At 32.0% G+C, this 15020-nt stretch overlaps 1 gene segment (V, D, J or C); it reads right to left on the minus strand.

The window, feature by feature from the left end:
* Positions 1-13191: 13191 nt before the first annotated feature.
* On the minus strand, positions 13192-13871 carry LOC310921919 (Ig heavy chain V region 3-like). The segment is given in 2 exons: positions 13722-13871; positions 13192-13601 (listed from the first exon to the last, which is right to left on the minus strand).
* Between the last annotated feature and the right edge of the window lie 1149 nt (positions 13872-15020).

The raw sequence follows: 15020 nt of genomic DNA on the forward strand, positions 1-15020 counted from the left end.
CCAATTAAAACCGAATTAATTCTATTAAAAACCAATGAAAACTGATTAAAAGCCAATTAATCCTATTAAAAACCAATTAAAACCAAATAAATCCTAATTAATTCTATTAAAACCTAATTAAATCCAATTAAAACTGATTAAAACTCAATTAATTCTATTAAAAACCAATAAAACGTAATTAATCCTATTTAAACCTTAATAAATCCAATCAAACCAATTAAAACCCAATTAATCCTATTAAAAACCAATTAAACCCAATTAAAACTTCATTAATTCTATTAAATCCAATTAAAACCTATTAAACCCCAATTATTTTCTATTAAAACCAATTTAAACCAACTAAAACCTAATTAACTCTATTAAAACCTAATTAAATCCAATTAAAACCGATTAAAACTCAATTAATCCTATTAAAACCAATTAAAACTGATTAAAACCTAATTAATCTTATTAAAATCTGATTTAAAACCAATTAAAAACAATTATTCTATTAAAAAACAATTAAAACCGATTAAAAGCCAATTAATCCCATTAAAAATCAATTAAAACCAATTAAAACCCAATTAATCCTTTTAAAACCTTATTAAAGCCAATTAAAACCGATTAAAACCCAATTAATTCTATTAAAAACTGATGAAAACCAATTAAAACCGAATTAATTCTATTAAATCCAATTAAAACCAATTTAAACCAATTTAAACCCAATTAATTCTATTAAAACCAATTAAAACCGATTAAAACCTAATTAATCCTGTTAAAACCTAATTAAATCCAATTAAAACTGATTAAAAACTAATTAATTCTATTAAAAACCAATAAAAACCAAATTAATCCTATTAAAACCTTATTAAAACCAATTAAAACCGAATTAATCTTATTAAATCCAATTAAAACCGATTAAAAACTCAAATAATTCTATTAAAAACTGATTAAAACCCAATTAAACCCCAATAACTCCATTAAAAACTAATTTTAAAAAAATTAAAATCGAATTAATCCAATAAAAACTAATTAAAACCTCATGAAATCCAATTAAAATGGAAATAATCCGATTAAAACCGATTTAAACTAATTAAAACCTATTAACACCCAATTAATTCTATTAAAATGGAATTAATTCTATTTAAAAACTAATTAAAACTGATTAAAACCCAATTAATTCTATTAAAACCAATTAAAACCAATTAATGCCTAATTAATCCTATTAAAACCGAATTAAATCCAATTAAAACCGATTAAAACTCAATTAATTCCATTTAAATCAATTAAAGCCAATTAAAATCGAATTAATTCTATTAAAAACCGATTAAAACCCAATTAATTCGATTAAAAACTGATTAAATTCAATTAAAACCAATTAAAAGCAATTAAAACTAATTAATCCTATTAAAACTGATTAAAACCAATTAAAATCTATTGAAACCCAATTAATCCTATTAAAAAATCAATTAAAAAGCCAATTAAAACCCCATTTTTTTTACCCAAAAAATTCAATTTATTTTCCCTTCAAAACCCTCGTTTTTAACCCAAAAATTCAATTTATTTTTCGCCCCAAAAAATTCAACTTTTTCCCCTCAAAAATTTTCTCATTTTTAACCCAATTTTTCCCAAAAAAAATTTAATTTTTTCACCCCCAAAAATTCAAAATTTTTTCTCTAAAATTCAAATTTTTTTCTCCCAAAAATTAATTTTTTTCACCCAAAAATTTCAAATTTTTGCCCAAAAAAATTCAATTTTTTTCCTTAAAAATTAATTTTTTTTTCTTAAAAATTCAAAATTTTTTCCCCCCAAAAATCAATTTTTTTCTCTAAAAAATTCAATTTTTTCCTTAAAAATTAATTTTTTTTCTTAAAAATTCAATTTTTTTTCTTTAAAGTTCAATTTGTTTCCACCCAAAAAATCAATTTTTTTCCCCAAAAATTAATTTTTTTCACCCCAAAAATTCAAATTTTTTTCTTCAAAATTTTCAAATTTTTGCACAAAAAAATTTCAAATTTTTTTTCTTCAAAAATTCAATTTTTTCCCCCAAAAATCAAATTTTTTTCCCTCAAAAAACTCGATTTTTTCCTCTAAAATTCAATTTTTTCTTCAAAAATTCATTTTTTCTCCCAAAAAAATTCAATTTTTTTTCCTTAAAAATTAAATTTTTTCCTTAAAAATTCAAATTTTTTTCTCCAAAATTAATTTTTTTTTCCTTAAGAATTCAAATTTTTTTCCTTAAAAATTCAAATTTTTTCCTTTAAAATTAATTTTTTTCTCCAAAATTCAAATTTTTTCTCTGAAATTCAAATTTTTCTCCAAATTGACCAAAAAAATTTGATTTTTTTTTTTTTTTTTTCCTGTCCAGGTGTTGTTTTCGAGCCCCAAAAAGGGGAAATTTCAGCCCCTAAAAAAAGGCCCCAAAAACTTCCCCTTTTTTTGTTGTTTTCGAAAATTTTTTGGGGTCAAAAATTTCCCCTTTTTTGGGGCCATTTCGGTTTCGGGGGAAAAAAAATTTGAATTTTTGGGGGTGAAAAAAAAGGAAAATTTTGATTTTTTAATTGAATTTTAATTGAGCTTTAATTGACTTTTAATTGAATTTTAATTAAATTTTAATTTAATTTTAATTGATTTTTAATTGAATTTTTAAATTGAGTTTTAATTGATTTTAATTGAGTTTTAATTGAATTTTGATTGAATTTTAATTGAATTTTAATTTGATTTTTATTTGATTTTTTAATTGAATTTTAATTTATTTTAATTGAGTTTTATTTGATTTTTATTTGATTTTTATATTAATTTTTAATTGAATTTTATTTGATTTTTAAATTAATTTTTAATTGATTTTTATTTGAGTTTTAATTGAGTTTTAATTGAGTTTTTAATCGATTTTTTAATTATTTGAAATTTTGAATGTTTTTAAATTTTATTTCTTTGATTATTTTATTTTATTTTATTTTATTTTAATTTAATTTAATTTAATAATTTAATTTAATTTATTGCAGTTTAATTAAATTTAATTCAAATTTAATTCAGTTTAATTGAATTAAATTTAATTTATTTCAATTTCAATTTAATGTCAATTTAATTCCATTTAATTCAATTTAATTGACGGATTTTAATTTATTTTGATTTATTTAATTTAATTTAATAGAATTTAATTCAATTGAATTTAATTAACTGGATTTAATTAATTTAATTTAATTTAATTTAATTTAATTCAATTTAATTTATTTTATTTTATTCAATTTAATTGAATTGAAAAAATTCTTTTTAATTTAATTTTATTTGATTTAATTTCATTTAATTTTTAATTTAATTTAATATAATTAACTGGATTTATTTTGATTTGATTTAATTTAATTTAATTTAATTTAATTTAATTTATTTAATTAGATTTACTTTGATTTAATACAATTTAATTCTATTAAATTAAATTAAATTAAATTAATTTTTAAAATTCAATTTCATTTGAGATAATTTAATTTGATGAATTTAATTTAATTCAATTTAATTTAAATTTAATTTTAATTTAATTTCAACTCAATTTCATTTTAATTTCATTTTAATTTCAATTGAATTTCAATTCCCTTTACTTTATTTGAATTTATTTTTCAATTTTTTTCAATTTTTCCTCGAGTTTTTTCTCAAATTTTTCTCAATTTTTTCTCCATTTTTTTCTCATTTTTATCTCAATTTTTATTTCAATTTTTTCTCAATTTTTTCCTCATTTTTTCTCATTTTTTCCTCAAAATTTTCTCAATTTTTTCTCTTTTTATTCTCATTTTTTCACCATTTTTTCACCATTTTTTCACCATTTTTTATCCATTTTTTCTCTTTTTTTTTTCACAATTTTTTCTCCATTTTAATCTCAATTTTTATTTCAATTTTTTCCTCAATTTTTTTCTCTTTTTTCTCTTTTTTTTCACAATTTTTTCTCAAATTTTTCTTAAAATTTTCTCCTTTTTTTCCTCTTTTTTTTCCCTAATTTTTTCTCTTATTTTTCTCATTTTTTCTTCATTTTTGTCTCAATTTTTCTCAATTTTTTCCTCATTTTTTCCTATTTTTTTTCTCTTATTTTTCTCTATTTTTTGTCTTTTTTTTCTCAATTTTTTCTCTTTTTATTCTCATTTTTTTCACATTTTTTTCCTCATTTTTTCTCTTATTTTTCTCATTTTTTCTTCATTTTTTTCTCATTTTTTCTCCATTTTTTTCTCAAAATTTTTTCTCATTTTTTCTCCATTTTTTATCAAATTTTCTCAATTTTTTTCCACAATTTTTCCTCAAATTTTTTCTCATTTTTTTCCTTTTTTAAAAATTTTTTCCACAATTTTTTTCTATTTTTTTCTCATTTTTAACTCAATTTTTCTCATTTTTTTCTCAATTTTTTTGCCCATTTTACCCCAATTTAATTTAATTTTAATTTTAATTTTAATCTAATTTAATTTTAATTTAATTTAAATTTAATTAAATTTAATTTTTTCCCATTTTCCCCAAAACTCACCTAAAAAACCCCTAAAAATCCAATTTTTACCCAAAATTCAATTTTTTTCCACCATTTCAACCCTAAAAAACCCCCCAAAACATCAAAATTTGGACTCAAAAAATTTCAAATTTTGGGCCAAAAAAATTCAAATTTTCAGACCCGAAAATTTTAATTTTAGAACCAAAAAAATTCGAATTTTTGGACCAAAAAAAATTCAATTTTTAGAGTAAAAAAATATTAAATTTTTGGACTAAAATAATTCAAATTTCCACCCCCAAAATCCTCAAAAATTTGACCAAAAAAATCTGATCTTTTTGCTCAAAAAATTCAAATTTTCAGCCCCAAAAAATCCAATTTTTCAGCCCAAAAAAAAAATCAATTTTTTGGCCGGAAAAAATTAAATTTTTCTGATTAAAAATTTTCGAATTTTCCACTTAAAAATTACAAATTTTTTAGAATAAAAAAAATTCCCATTTTCTGACCCAAAAAATTTCAATTTTTTCGGGTCAAAAAATCCCAATTTTTACCCCCCCAAAAATTCAAATTTTTGGCCATAAAAATTCAAAATTTTTAACCAAAACAATTCAATTTTTTCGTCCCCAAAAATTCGAAATTTTGCCCCCCAAAAAAGTCCAAATTTTTCAGTAAAAAAATTTCAAATTTTTAATTAAAAAATCCAAAATTTTCAGCCCAAAAACCCCAATTTTTGACCAAAAAAATCCAAATTTTTTGGTCCAAAATATTCAATTTTTCTGCCCAAAAAATTCAATTTTTTCAGCCCAAAAAAATCCAAATTTTGACCTAAAAAATCCCATTTTTTGACCTTAAAAATCTCAATTTTTTACCCTAAAAAATTCAATTTTTTAGTCAAAAAAATCCAAATTTTTTTGGCCCAAAAATTTCTATTTTTTCGCCCAAAAATTTCAAAATTTTCAGCCCAAAAATTTCATTTTTTTCTGCCTTAAAAATCCCAATTTTTGACCTAAAAAATCCCATTTTTTGACCCAAAAAATTCAATTTTCAGCCCAAAAAATTCAATTTTTTAGTCCAAAAAATTCAATTTTTGACCAAAAAAATCCAAATTTTCTGCCCCCAAAAAATCCAAATTTTGACCTAAAAAATTCCCATTTTCTGACCTTAAAAAACTCAATTTTTCACCCTAAAAAATTCAATTTTTCCGCCTAAAAAAAAAAAACCCCAAAAAATCCACCAAAAAAAAAAAAATTTAAAAAATTAAAAATATTTTTAAAAATTCTCCCTCAGAAATTTTTCCCGCCAAAATTCCCCCTCAGAAAATTTTCCCGCCAAAATTCCCCCTCAGAAAATTTTCCCGCCAAAATTCCGCCCCCCTCAGATTTTCCCGCCAAAATTCCCCCCCTCAGATTTTCCCGCCAAAATTCCTCCATCTTTAAAACCGCCCGTGAGGGGGGGGGGGGGTGGAAAAAAGGGAGGAATTTTGAGGTAAAAAATGAAGAATTTTGAGGTAAAAAAGGAAGAATTTGGGGTAAAAAGTGAAGGGTTTTTACCGCTGGAGACGGTGACGACGGTGCCGCTGCCCCAGGCGTCAATAGGGGACCCACGGTGGGAGGGGAAAGGGGAAAGGCCCGGCAAAAAGGGGAAATTGGGGGTTTTGGGGGGGAAAAAAAAGGGGAAAAAAGGGGGGAAATAAAGGGAAAATAAAGGGGAATTGGGGGGGAAATTAAGGGGAAAATAAAGGGGGAAAGTGGGGGAAAATTGGGGAAAAGGGGGGGAAAATGGGGGGAAATTTGGGGAAAAAATAAAGGGGAAAATGGGGAAAAAATAAAGAGGAAAAAATGGGGAAAAAATGGGAAAAAAATTGGGGGAAAATTGAGAAAAATTGGAGAAAAAAATGGGGAAAAAATGGAGAAAAAATGAGAAAAAAATGGGGGAAAATGGGGAAAAATTGAGAAAAATTGGGGAAAAAATGATGGAAAAATTGGGGGAAAATGGGAAAAAAATGGGGAAAATAAATGGAAAAAATGGGGAAAATAAAGGGGAAAAAATGGGGAAAATAAAGGGGAAAAATGGGGGAAAATGGGGGAAAAAAGGGGGAAAAATGGGGAAAAAATTGAGAGAAAATGGGGAAAAATGGAGGAAAATGGGGGGAAAATGGGGAGAAAATAGGGGAAAAATAAAGGGGAAAATGGGGAAAAAAGAAAGGGGAAAATGGGGAAAAATGGGGGAAAATAAAGGGGAAAATGGGGAAAAAATAAAGGGGAAAATTGGGGAAAAATAAAGGGAAAATTGGGGGGAAATAAAGGGGAAAATGGAGAAAAAATGGGGAGAAAATTGGGAAAAATGGGGAAAAAATAAAGAGGAAAAATGGAGAAAAAATGAGGGGGAAAATGGGGAAAATAAAAGGGAAAATGAGGAAAAAATGGGGGGAAAAGAGGAGAAAATAAAGGGGGAAAATTGAAAAAATTGGGGGAAAAATAAAGGGAAAATAAAGGGGAAAATAAAGGGGAAAAGAGGAAAAAATAAAGGGGAAAATTGGGGAAAATAAAAGGGAAAAAAAGAGGAAAAAAATCCTGAAAATTGGGAAAATAAAGGGGAAAATAAAAGGAAAATAAAGGGGAAAATGGGGGGAAAATTGGGGGGAAAATTTGGGGAAAAAAGGGGAGAAAAAAGAGAAAAAAAATTAGAAAAATTGGGAAAAAATAAATGGGAAAATGAAGGGGGAAAAGGAGGAAAAATTGGAAAAAAAGGGAAAATAAAAGGGGAGAAAAATCGGGAAAAATGGTAAAAAAAACAGGGAAAAAAAATCGGAAAACGGGAAAAAACAAAGGGAAAAAAATCAGGGGGAAAAATCGTGAAAATGGTGAAAAAATAAAGGGAAAAATGGGGAGGAAAAGAGGAAAAAATTGGGAAAATTGGGGGGAAAAAGAGGGGAAAAAAGAGGAGAAAATTTGGGGGGAAATTATTATAAAAAAGAAATTTAATTTCAGTGAAATTTTGGGGTGAAAACGGGTTAAAAATTCGGATTTTTTTGGTATTTTTTGGGGGTTTTGTTGGGTTTTTTTGCTGGGTGAAAAATGGGAAAAAACGGGGAAAATTTTTGGGGGAAAGTGAAAAAACGGACAAAAAATTTCATGTTTTTGGTGATTTTTGTGGTAAAAAAGGTGAAAAATTTGGGGATTTTTGGGGATTTTTTTGGGTTTTTTGGGTGGGAGAAAATCAAGATTGGAGGAAAAGTGGAAAAATTGGGGAAAAATAGAGGAAAAATGGGGAAAAAGTGGAAATTTAATGATTTTTGGTGCTTTTTTTTGTACGAAAATTGTGATTTTTTTTTTTTTTTTTTGAGAGTTTTTTTTTTTTTTTTTGGTGGATTTTGTGGGGAAAAGGGAAAATTGGGGGGGGAAAAAAAAGGGAAATATTTGGAAAAGAAAAAAAAAAGATTAAAAATCGGAAAAATTGGGGGAAAAAAACGAAATAAAACAAAAGAAAAAAATTGGGGGAAAATGGAAAAAAATTGGGGGGAAAAAGGGAAAAAAAATTGTGAAAATGGGGAGAAAAAAATGGAGAAAAATTTGAGAAAATTGGGGAAAAAAGGGGGTGAAAAAATTGGGAAAATGGTGAAAAATAAAAGGGAAAAAAATTGGGAAAATGGAGGAAAAAAAATTATGTGAAAATGGTGAAAAATGCCCCAAAATCCACAAAAATTTTGGGTCAAAAATGGGGAAAAAACCGGGATTTGGAATAGAAATTGAAATGAGGCAAAAATTTGGGGCAAAAACGCCGAAAAACGGGAAAAATGCTCAAAAATTGGGCGAAATTCGGGTAAAAAACGGGTTAAAAAAATCAGAATTTTGGAAAAAAAGGGGTTAAAAAAGCGGGATTTGGGTAAAAAACCTGAAATGAGAACAAAATTTGGGTGAAAAACGCTGAAAAATTGGAAAAATGCTCAAAAATGCCTCAAAATCGGGCGAATTTGGGTAAAAAATGGCGTTTAAAATTGGGATTTTTGGTCAAAAAAGGAAAAAAAACGGGATTTGTGTTGAAAAACCCAAAATTTGGGTCAAAAACTCCAAAAATCTCCCGAAATTTTGGTCAAAACCGGCCAAAAACGGGTTAAAAAAACCAGGATTTTGGTAAAAAACCAGGAAAAAACGGGATTTGGGAAAAAAAAAAATCTGAAATTTGCTCAAAATTTGGGTCAAAAACAGGTTAAAAAGTCGGGATTTGGGTCCAAAACTGATTTAAAAATCAGAATTCTGATCAAAAAACGGCCAAAAACGGGTTAAAAAATAAAATTTTGGTGAAAAACGGGACAAAAAACGGTTAAAAAGTGGAATTTTGGTAAAAAACGGGTTAAAAAAAGTGGGATTTTGATCAAAAACGGCCAAAAACGGGTTAAAAATTCGGGATTTTTTACCAAAAACGGCCAAAAAAAATGGTTTAAAAACCCCAAATTTTGGTCAAAAAACGGGTTTTAAAAATTGGACAAATTTTGGGTCAAAAACGGGTTAAAAAAAACGGGATTTGGGTGAAAAAGGTCCCAAAATGGGTTAAAAAATTGGAATTTCGGTCAAAAATGGTAAAAAAAATGGTTTTAAAAAAATCGGAATTTTGGTAAAAACTGGTTTAAAAATGGGAATTTTGATAAAAAACGGGTTAAAAAATGAGAATTTTGATTAAAAAAGGCCAAAAACGGGTTAAAAACGGGTTTAAAAAGCGGAATTTTGGTAAAAAATGGGTTAAAATTTGTGAATTTTGGTCCAAAAGGGGTTAAAATTAGTGAATTTTGGTGTCAAAAGGCGGAAGTTGCGGATTTGGGTGAATTCGGGGTTTTTGGGGCCCTTTGAGCCCCCGGGAGCAGCAGCAGCGCCGGGGCCGCTCCCACCGTGCCACGGAGGCGGCCAAAAACCACAACGAAATATGGGGGAAAAATGGGGAAAATAATGGGGGAAAATGGGGAAAAAATGGGGAAAAATGGGGAAAATAAAGGGGAAAAAATGGGGAAAAAATGGGGAAAAATGGGGAAAAAATGGGGAAAATTGAGAAAAAAAATTGGGAAAAAATGAAAAAAAAATGGGGAAAATAAATGGAAAAAATGGGGAAAAATGGGGAAAATAAAGGGGGAAAATGGGGAAAATAAAGGGGAAAAAAGGGGAAAAAAATGGGGAAAAAATTGAGAGAAAATGGGGAAAAAATGGGGAAAATAAAGGGGAAAAAATGGGAAAAAATGGGGAAAAAATTGGGAAAAAATTGGGGAAAAAATGGGGGGAAAATGGTGGAAAAATTGAAAAAAATTAGGGGAAAAAATGGGAGAGAAAAAATTGGGGAAAAATTGAGAAAAAATGGGGAGAAAATGGGGGAAAATGGGAAAAAAATTGGGGGAAAATTGAGAAAAATTGGAGAAAAAAATGGGGAGAAAATGGGGAAAAATGGGGAAAATAAATTGAAAAAATGGGGGAAAATGGGGAGAAAATGGGGAAAAAAGGAAAAAATAAAAAGGGAAAAATGGGGAAAAAAATTGAGAAAATAAAGGGGAAAAATTAGAAAAAAAAATAGAGAAAAAAACTGGGGAAAAATTGAAAAAATTTGGGGGAAAAAATGGGGAAAAAATGAGAAAAAAATTGGGGGAAATTGGGAAAAATTGGGGAAAAAATGGGGAAAAAATTGGGAAAAATTTGAGAAAAATTGGGGGAAAATGGGGAAAATTGGAGAAAAAAATGGGGGGAAAATGAGGAAAAAATGGAGAAAAAACGAAGAAGAAATGGGGGAAAAATGTGGGAAAAATTGGGGAAAAAATGGGGAGAAAATGGAGAAAAAAATGGGGAAAAAATGGCAAAAATTAAAAAAAAATTAATCCAGATTTGGGTCAAAAATGTCCCAAAAAAAGAGTCAAAATTTGGGTCAAAACACAGAAAAAAAAAATCAAAATTAATTCAGATTTGGGACAAAAATAATAAAAAAATTCAAAATAAATTCAATTTTGGGTCAAAAATAATAAAAAAATTCGAAATAAATTCAGATTTTTTGGGTCGAGTTTCCTGAGAGAGAAAAAAGGGCCCCAAATTTGAGGCAAAACCACAAAAAAAATGCAAATTTTGTGGTCGAAAAAGAGGAAAAAAGTGAAAAATAAAGTCGGGAAAAAATAAAGGGGAAAATGAGCCCAAATTTGGGTGAAAAATGGGAAAAAAATGAGAAAATTGGTGAAAATTTTGGGGGAAAATGGGAAAAAAATGGAGAAAAATGGGGAAAAATGGGAAAAAAATGGGGAAAAATGGGAAAAAAATGGAGAAAAAATTGGGAAAAATGGGGGAAAAAATTGGGAAAAAATGGAGAAAAATTTGGGGAAAAATTGGGAAAAAAATGGGAAAAATTGGGAAAAATTGGGGAAAAATGGGGAAAAAATGGGGAAAAATTGGGAAAAATTTGGGGAAAAAAATTGGGAAAAATTTGGGAAAAATGGAGAAAAAATTGGGAAAAATTGGGGAAAAATGGGGAAAAAATTGGGAAAAATGGGGAAAAATGGAGAAAAAATTGGGAAAAATTAGGGAAAATTAATGGGGAAAATTTTGGGAAAAATTTGGGGAAAAAATTGGGGAAAAATTGGGGAAAATTAATGGGAAAAAATTGGGGAAAAATTGGGAAATTTGGGGGAAAAATGGGGAAAAAATTTGGGAAAAATGGAGAAAAAATTGGGGAAATTTGGGGGGAAATTTGGGGGGAAAATGGGGGAAAAATTGGGGAAAAATGGGGAAAAATGGGGAAAAAATTGGGAAAAATTGGGAAAAAATGGGGAAAAAATTGGGAAAAAATGGGAAAAATGGGAAAAATGGGGAAAATTTGGCAAAATTTGGGGAAATTTTGGGAAAATGTGGGAATTGAACCTTTTTTGTGCTTTGTGTGAACGAAACTGTGAAAAACGTGAATTTTTATTAATTTTATTCAATTTTTTTTTTTTAATTAATGGATTGGACTCTGACAATTGAGACGAACCCAACTCAAGTCAAGTTAACCCAACTCAACCCAACCATGACCAACCCAACTTCGTCTTCCTCTTCCACCCAACCGTGACCAAATCAACCAAACTCAAGTCAACTTAATTCAACTCAACCCAACTCAACTCAACCCAATCCCCTCATCCTCTTCCACCCAACCGTGACCAACTCAACCCGACTCAACTAAATCCAACCCAACCTGCTCTTCCTCTTCCACCCAACCGTGACCAACTCAACTCAACTTCCTCTTCCAGCCAACTCAACTCAACTCAACTCAACCATGACCGACCCAATCTCCTCTTCCTCTTCCATTCAACCCAACTCAACCATGACCAACCCAACTCAACCCAACCCAACTCAACCATGACCAACCCAACTCAACCCAACCCAACTCAACCATGACCAACTCAATCCCCTCTTCCTCTTCAACCCAACCCAACCCAACTTGACCCAACTCAACCCAACTTCCTCTTCCCCTTTTACTCAACTATGACCAACTCAACCCAACTCAACCATGACCAACCCAACCTTATCTTCCTCTTCCACCCAACCGTGACCAAATCAACCAAATCCAAGTCAACTCAATTCAACTCAAGTCAACCCAACCCCGTCTTCCCCTTTTACTCAACTATGACCAACTCAACTCAACTCCCTCTTCATCTTCCTCTTCCACCCAACTCAACTCAACCCAACTCAACTCAATTCAACTCAACTCAACCCAATCCCCTCATCCTCTTCCACCCAACCGTGACCAACTCAACCAAACTCGAGTCAACTTAATTCAACTCAAGTCAACCCGACCCCGTCTTCCCCTTTTACTCAACCATGACCAACCCAACTTCATCTTCCTCTTCCACCCAACTCAACTCAACCCAACTCAACTCAATTCAACTCAACTCAACCCAACCCAACTCAACCCAACTCAACCCCCTTTTCCTCTTCCGCCCAACCGTGACCAACTCAACCCAACTCAACTCCCTCATCCTCTTCCTCTTCCATCCAACTCAACCCAACTCAACCCAAGTCAAATCAACTCAACTCAACTTCCTCTTCCTCTTCCACCCAACTCAAGTCAACCCGACCCAACCCAACTCAACCATGACCAACCCAACTCCCTCATCCTCTTCCACTCAACTCAACCCAACTCAACCCAACTCAACTCCCTCTTCATCTTCCTCTTCCACCCAACTCAACTCAACCCAACCCAACCTCCTCTTCCTCTTCCACCCAACTCAAGTCAACTCGACCCAACTCAACTCAACCCAAGTCAAGTCAACTCAACCTCCTCTTCCTCTTCCACCCAACTCAAGTCAACTCAACCCAACCCAACTCAACCATGACCAACCCAACTCCCTCATCCTCTTCCACTCAACTCAACCCAACTCAACCCAACTCAACTCAACTCAACTCAATTCAGCCCCTTCATCCTCCACCCAACCATGACTAACTCAACTCAACTCAACCCCCTCTTCCTCTTCTACCCAACCGTGACCAACTCAACACAACCGTGACCGACCGAACCTTGTCTTCCTCTTCCACCCAACTCAACCCAACTCAACCATGACCAACCCAACTTCCTCATCCTCTTCCACCCAACTCAACTCAACCCAACCCAATTCAACTCAACCCAACCCCCTCTTCATCTTCCTCTTCCACCCAACTGTGACCGACTCAACTCAACTACACCCAACTCAACCCCCTTTTCCTCTTCCACCCAACCATGACCAACTCAACTCAACCACGACCGACCCAACTTCCTCATCCTCTTCCACTCAACCACGACCGACCCAACTTCATCTTCCTCATCCACCCAACCCCTCCCTTGAGACCCCCCCCACCCCACCCCACCCCCACCCCGAGGTTTTCCTCCACCCGTCCCCTTCCCCCGGCACCGCCGTGAGCGGCGCAGAAATAGGCGCCGGAATCCTCGTCCTGGAGCTCGTTCACGGTCAGCGTCACCGAGCCCCGCCCGTCGTCCCTGGAGATCCTGAACCTCCCGCGCTCCGTCACCACTTCTAAATCCCATCTCCCCCTTTTTTGCCGCACCCAAAAAATCTGGGAAGGCCGGGAATAATCGAACCCGGATCCGCGGCAGAGCAGAGTCAGGGACCCCCCGGGGGCTCGGAGGTCGCCCCCGGACTCCTGAAGGGTCACGGCCGCTCGGAGCCCTGCGGGAAAAAAATTAAAAAAATTAAAAAATTAAAAAAAAAAATGGGAGATGGGGATGAGGCGCCGGATCCGGGCGTGTCCCGGGGTGGGCGCGGCGCTCCGGAGGCGCCGGGACGCACCTGGCAGGGCCAAGAGCGCCGCGAAGGCGAGGAAAGAGCTCGAAGCCATGGCCGGGGTCGTGCCGGGACGTGCCGGAGTCGAGGAACCCCCGGGGGTTTTTATGGGGGAGGAAAAATGGGCGTGGCTTGGGTGAAAAGGGGTGGGCGGGGTTTTGGCGGGAAAAGGGTTTGAGGGGAAAAGGGGGCGGGGTTTTTTTTGGCGGGAAAAGGGGGGGTGGGGTAATAATTATTGAGGGATTAATTAATTAATGCGGGTTTGATTTTTTTGTTCAAGGGTGTGGTTTGATTAGCGGAGTTAATTAGTGGCCGTGGGGTTAATTGGCGGAGTCGGGGTCGGTAATTAATAAGTCCCTGTTAATTGCAAGACGCCAAATCATTAATTAATAGGTCCCAGTTAATTATAAGACGCCAAATCATTAATTAATAGGTCGGAGTTAATTGCCGGTGTCCAATTTAATAATTAATAGGCCCCAGTTAATTGCAGGAGCCCGAATCATTAATTAATAGGACGAAGTTAATTGCAAGTGGCCAAATTATTAATTAATAGGTCGGAGTTGATTTCTGACATTCAATTCATTAATTAATAGGTCAGAGTTAATTATAAGATGCCAAATAATTAATTAATAGGTCTGAGTTGATTTCCGATGTCCAATTTAATAATTAATAGGTCCCAGTTAATTTTAAGACCCCAAATAATTAATTAATAGGTCGGAGTTAATTGCCGGCATTTGAGTCAATAATTAATTGGTCCCAGTTAATTTCTGGCATCCAATTAATTAATTAATAGGCTCCAGTTAATTGCTGGTGTCCGATTCAATAATTAATAGGTGCCAGTTAATTATAAGATCCCAAATAATTAATTAATAGGTCCCAATTAATTGTCAGTGTCTAATTCAATAATTAATAGGTCCCAATTAATTGGCAGTGTCCAATTCATTAATTAATAGGCCCCAGTTAATTGTAAGACCTCAAATAATTAATTAATAGGTCAGAGTTAATTTCCGGAATTCAAAACATTAATTAATAGGCCCCAGTTAATTGTAAGACCTCAAATAATTAATTAATAGGTCCGAGTTGATTTCCGGTGTCTGAATCAATAATTAATAGGTCAGAGTTAATTGGGAGTGCTCAATTAATTAATTAATAGGCCGGAGTTGATTTCTGGCATCCAAATAAATAATTAATAGGTCCCAGTTAATTATAAGACCCCAAATCATTAATTAATAGGTCCTAGTTAATTGTAAGACCCCAAATAATTAATTAATAGGTCCCAGTTAATTGGGAGTGCTCAATTAATTA

This window comes from Zosterops lateralis (assembly GCF_965231275.1).
Source record: "Zosterops lateralis genome assembly, chromosome: 38".
NCBI lineage: Eukaryota > Metazoa > Chordata > Aves > Passeriformes > Zosteropidae > Zosterops > Zosterops lateralis.